The sequence below is a fragment of the Cryptotermes secundus genome, unplaced genomic scaffold, assembly GCF_002891405.2.
Source record: "Cryptotermes secundus unplaced genomic scaffold, Csec_1.0 scaffold565, whole genome shotgun sequence".
Lineage (NCBI taxonomy): Eukaryota > Metazoa > Arthropoda > Insecta > Blattodea > Kalotermitidae > Cryptotermes > Cryptotermes secundus.
In genome coordinates this window covers 1,006,786-1,013,135 of record NW_019731581.1, presented here as the reverse complement: position 1 = coordinate 1,013,135, position 6,350 = coordinate 1,006,786, and the positions used below count along the sequence as shown (strand labels likewise).

Here is a 6,350-nt window from a genome sequence, read left to right as displayed (position 1 = left end):
GGTCAGGGAGGTAGTAGGCCTAGGCCCACTGCGGTAGTGCTAAGGGGGGGGGGGGAAAATTGAACTTGTCGATACAGCGCCGTGACTGGGAGACGGCAAACCCCTGATCTCTTCTCTCCATCCTCAGATAAACGCCTGTTCAGTTTGGACCCAGTTGATAGAGCTAGTCTCCGAAAACGTCGGTTTAAATACAATGAATAATGCCTGTAAAGGCTATGATTGCAGGAGTTTGTTTAAATGCCTGATAAACTGAAGCTGTTTGTTTTCTTTGCAGATCCCTGAACCAGACTTGTTGATGGCTGGTGGAGCCCTGGAATAAGACTGTGGATCAGTATAACCGAATTATTGGACCAAGCTGATTCGTGTGTTCTCAGTGGAAACTTTTCCGAAAGTGGTGATTTATTTTTAAGCAGATTAGTGGCAGCGAGATATTGTGCACATCGATCTGTTCGTCATGCTCAAGCAACATAAAGTGACGTCAATATTTGTCTTCTGTGAGCGATCGCGAGGCACTCAACATAAGTCACCGTGACGCCTGGGCGTCACTAGTTCTGATCAAAACGACCCAGTATATATCTGAAGCCTCTCGCAGTGTTCCCAAAGAAACCGTTAAAATATCTGGGGATTCCCGAACTATAACAAAAGAGCACATATGAAATTATTTACGCTCTGCTGAATTTTATGCAATTATGCAGCCTCGTTTTAAGGTGTACCCGTGCTAATACAACGAAAATTAACTTTTAAGATTACATCCTTCTGGGATGCGACGACGTATGGTGGAAGTCTGCCGACGTTTCGAAGGAACATACTGCTTCTATCATTTAGGATCGAAGAATAAGTCAAGAAGAATGCGCCAAACTTTTTATCAGACTACATGGCTTCACATCCTGGAAGATGGAACCCTTTATAAACATCACCGTGAGAACCTAAGTCTCACGAAAAGTAAATCAGCTGTAGCTGTAGCCTAGCAGACAACGAACTGTCTTTCTGTAACCGAAAAGCTATTCCTGTGCTCAAGTTGTCTGGGTAGCCCCGTTTCTGGTTGGCAGTTACTTATAGTGTCGATAGTTATTTTAATTGTTTTCGATATATCGAACGGAATTGAAAGCAGAGAATCGCCGTGCCCGCAGAACACAGTTTGCTTACGATCGTATCTACATAACAAGGCACTAGAAATTACACTGGCCTAGCACGTCGCAAGATAAAGGTATTTAAAAACTTTATTATATGTTGACGTCATCAATCTGAATCTAATCCACAAATCTGGTGCAGCTTTGTGATAGTCACGCGTAGGCGAATACGCGAAGTACAAATAGCGATATTTAATCGAATCGGATACGAATAGGAAACGAGCCTACTACGTCACTCTACAGAATATAGAATGCACATAAACAAGAACAAGGGATCTCAGATAAAACAAGAGACACAAGTAAACGGACAGATAACCCCAAATGTCAGAAAATAAGCAACTTTAACCACAACGACAACGAAACTTAAAAACATTTGACTGGACAGTGATATAAATAATGTTAAATCAACCAAAATTCGGAGAGTAAGACAGAAATTGGTTGACAGAAAAAATGTAAAGTGAACTCGGGAACATAAGGGTGAACAGTGGCCAACAACGAGATTATAGGATGAAAGTATGGAGAGGACACACAGACAAAACATCAGGATAAATTCAGTTTGTAACATTAAAATCTAGTATTAACAATATCTTAACAACATTCGAATTAATATTTTAGTATGTACAGACATCGAACGAGAAATGAGGGAGTCTGTAGTTAGAAGCTGCGTGCTAAGACCTGCAGAGCAGTAGGGACAAGTCTGGTGGAGTGAATACTCTTAATGTTTTGAGCACCAAGCGTATTGCTTATATTTTCCGGAGGATTTCATGAGAAATCATGAATGAATTAAATTTATTTTCGTGTCTGAAATATAATTAACCCCATCTCACTGAATTCAAATTGGTAATTCTGTTACGTGTGTAGCGAAGTCTTGGGTTCGTAGTTGGTTGAGGCACTATGCTACAGTACTGAAGGTCGCAGGTTGTGTTTCCGATGAGGTTATTGGATTTTTCTGTTGACCGAATCCTTCCAGCCGCACTATGGCCCTGGGATCGACTCTGCCTCTAACATAAGTGAGTACCAGGAATATTCCTGGGGGTAAAGGGCAGCCGGCGCGTAAGGCTGACAACCTCACCGCCAACTGTGAGCCGATTACCTAGAAAATGTGGGAGCCTCGACGTCTCACAACGCTATGGGCCTCCACGGCCTGTAACGGAGTTTTGCGCTTAACAGTTCCAGTTAAATATATCCTATTTTCTTTGGATAAAGTAAAGCAAGTAGCGAGTTGATCCTATGCCTAAGCACCAAGATACGAAAGGGAAGAAGGGGTGGAGCTCATTGAATATTGCAGTCGACCGATCAACACACCTGTTTCATATTTAGGAGATCTCGGGTTCGAACTTCGACCTAAAGATCAGCCACCCTGAAAGGTTTTTTTTGCTGTTTTCTCCAGTCTGTAAGGCAGACCATAGACTGTTGCACATGCTCACGCTGGTTCCTTCGCGGATTTCTTCTTGTCTTCTACTCTGAAGATGGAGGCGATACCTTCCTCCGAAACGTCGGGTAACACAATATCTACACGGTGCCACACCCCAGAAGACTGCTTTCTTCATAGTCACCGCCATGAAAAACCTCAAATCTTATAGAGTGAGGTGGTTTTCGCGTTTTTCCTCACCCCCTTCGGGCAAATGACGGTACAATACTTCGAGTAGACTATGACCGCTTCATTCCAAATCCTTTCTAGTTCATCAACGTTCATCTATCATCCTACCATCCGACGCTGTCTAGTCTCGAAACCGAAGGCGTCATTTAAAAACCTACAGAAAAGAAACACCTGCTCCCGTTGGTTGGTGAAACAGCAATGTTGCTATGCAGAATTTTTGTTTGTCTGAAGTCTAGAATGGCTGAACTGATTGTAATTATCGAAAAATAATCTAAAGCACTGTTGATTTAGTTCGGATAGGCGTCCATATTGAAGGTTTGACTGAAATATGAATTTTTAAGCATTTTGAAATAAAGTTATAGTTTTGTCAACTGATAGACCTGTTGTGATGTGTAGTGTTCTCTCTGAATTACAATTTGAAATTCGGTGACAAATAGTTCCACTACCACCAAATATGCTATTTAAGTGGTCAGATAATACTTAATTTGAACAAAAATCTAAGCGAATTCACTCCAGCAACTTCTGTATGAATTATCAGCGCTCGAACAAATATGTTTTTGGCCATTTTTAATTTTAAAATACGTTTTCATGTACGTGACCATAAATTCATAACGAGCTTCAATATCTCGGTTGGTAAAAAGGCTTAAACAGCACAGAGCTTATTAAGACAGAAGTAAATACCGGGATAGGATCAAATGTGGTTACTTCTGACTTAGTTCATGAAAGTAGGACGTACGCGAGTTTGAAAATCGCAGCCCTATACTCTGCAGGGGCAAACAACGGCCCACAGACCAGATCCGGCAATATGATCACTTTATGAACAACCCGATTTCGAAAAGATGACTCGTAAAATCTGTTATGTTGTGCGCATGACTGAGGAAAGATCAGAAAAAAAAACAGACTGTCTGGCTCCAGCAATGACGAAGTTACGTAGAACTCTAAAAGTAATATACCTGTGTACATACATAAAGTACCTTTTTTAAAATACAATTTCCTCAGTGCATGGCAGCTGGCATTTCATGTGTAAATTTGTTGATTTTTTGTTTTATTTATCTTAGAATTACTTTTGAACCCTGAGTTTGTGTACCTATAATTCACAATTTGGTTTGGAAATAATTCGCCTTCAGGAGACAGCGAGGGCTGTGAAATATACAACCCTTTGTTGTGGCAGCATAGCAGGGCCTTGTTTTGCACCCTTATGAAAAGTTGGTCAACATAAAATGCACATCGCATTTTCCCTTAATTTAGTGCGTTGCGAATGCAAGTCACATATAAATTTTGAAACATTTCTAACACGCGTGTCCTACGAAATTGTCAGATATTTTCTGAACGCTGTAAACAACTATGAAACAGAAGTTTACAGATAGTTTTGCCTTCAACTAATATGGAAAAATTATTGTGCGCTATGTAAATTGTATTTACATTTCCCAACTTAAGTATGCATTTCATTTTTCTCACAACACGAAGTGAGATGGGGTGTCAACATAACTATATTTTCGGTGGTAGTTATTAGTGAAACGCGAACATGCGCAGTCAGTGTTTTGAGACAGATCTGCGCATTATGTTCGGGTAAATACAGTTTAACTGTTAAGTGATCCGGGATAATTCGAACACTTGTAGGTATAACTGTCTAGGTGTTGGAGGGCCGGCTTCTGATGTTGGGAAAGCATTATTTCTCTTTCCCACCGCTGTGGTGCCGGTTTTGTCCCCAGGAAAAGAGCGAAGTTGACCACACCCCCACATATCTCTGTCCAGTGCAGAGGGATATACGCAGCTTTGCGTCCATGTCTCTGTGCATACGTGTATACGTGTATTACCTTCAGTTGATAAGAAACATACGGAAGATAGATAGAGAGAGAGTAAAAGCGAATGTTCTTTGTGATCAACGTTTTCTCGAGGTTGTCCGTCTCCAGACTCATAACTGCTAAATGTAGCTGCCAGAAGTGAGTAATATTAATATTATACACTGAGAGCTAGAGGAAGAGTTCATTTTTAAAATTTTAACTCCGAAAATACTGAATGTGTGATTTTAGAATGGCTGTTGATAATTAGACACGTGTGTTATAGGATATCAGTTCTCGGCAAAAAAAAAAAAAGTACAGCAAAAAACACCCCTCTGGAGTCGCCCCTTGAAAGGAAACAATTGAATTTACAATTCACTGTTTTGTGGACTGCCAGTTTCCAGTACGACTGGAGAAAGTATATATAATTGTAACTTATAAACTGGGAAAAAAAAACTGTTTTAAGTATGCTACATTTCTGTACAAATATATGTATATATACATGTTCTGAAAAGATCTAGAATATAAGTTTTATTTTGTATAAAGTTTAAGGTGCCATTGATATCAGGTGTATGTATAGTTACGGAAGAACTGAAGCGCTCACAAGACGAAGAGGAAGTGACGTAACTTGTAACATGAATATGATTATAGTGTTGATTGAGTTCAAACGTAAAGCTTCTTTGAAAAAAACATGAACATGATTGTAATTGTTGTGTAAATATGCTATTGTTTTAAAGAAACATCCTGCGACAGAGTTCTTAATCTATATTAATATATATTATTATAATATGTAATAAAAAGAAATTAGTCAAGATACTATATTTGCATGTAGGTTCAACGTATTTTGATATACACAGTTCGACGAGACCTGGTTGAATGCTTGTCAGGGGAGCCCACAGTCTGCGGTGTGCAGGACACGCACACGCTGGTGTCCTTTGGTTTTAGGATGTGATGGATCCGTGACTGTTGGTTCAGTTCACATTCTTGCAAGGCGTTTTGTTAACATCAGATGTAGATTGAAACGAAATGTAATTACTGCTACTATATTTACGAAATGTTGGAAAAAAAAAAAAATGTTTCTTAGATTGTGTTGATAAGAAATAGTTGCCATGTTAAAGTACGCAGTTGCCACAGCGGAACAATGAAAGAAGTTTTAGTGAATAAAAAAACTATTATTGAAAATGAAAACAACTGACAGTGTTAATTTATTTTATTTCTTTATGTATTCACTGCATACATTTATTACGAATTACGCCTTCTGATGTATTTCGATTCAGAATTGATGTAGTCTCCTTTATTTAATTAGTTCTGTGTTAATCAGTCTAACTATATTGTGTATTAATGAAGGCACGCTTTTCCAATCCGTCCCGTTTTCCATAGGAGCCGGGATATAGCGACTGACTATGGGGTGGACGACTGAGGGGTCGGAGTTCGAATCCAGGTAGGGTCAAGAATTTTCTCCACGTCTTCCAGACCGGCTCAGGGATCCACCCAACCTCCTATCCAATGGGTACTGGAGGCTGTTTCCCCGGGGGTAAAGCGGCCGGGGCGTGTAGCTGACCACTCACCTCCAACAAATGCCGAGGTCAAGAAAATGTGGATCTATACATCCACTCCCCCATACGTCTTCATGACATAGTGCTTAATTAGTTAAGCACAGGGACAACTTTACCCGTTTTCCATACCTGGCAGCAGAGTACAGTGGGCTGTTTCGGAAAAAACTGCATAATCAGAGAAAACCAGACAAATAAAAATGTCTGCTTAATACGCTTCTGTGTTAAACGGAATTTTTAATTCTTCAGGTAGACCGCCAGTGTCTGTCTATATTGTAACGCCACG

The 6,350-nt window shown here is 40.0% G+C and overlaps 1 protein-coding gene across 3 annotated transcripts in view; it reads left to right on the top strand.

Moving 5' to 3' along the window:
* Nucleotides 1–1,009, top strand: part of LOC111867211 (forkhead box protein O) — a 323,346-nt gene extending 322,337 nt beyond the window's left edge. For all 3 annotated transcript variants that reach the window (XM_033752592.1, XM_023856842.2, XM_023856843.2), the window contains one exon: nt 275–1,009. The gene's annotated coding sequence lies outside the window, so the exon portion shown is untranslated. The remainder of the gene's footprint in view (nt 1–274) is intronic.
* Nucleotides 1,010–6,350: the final 5,341 nt, after the last annotated feature.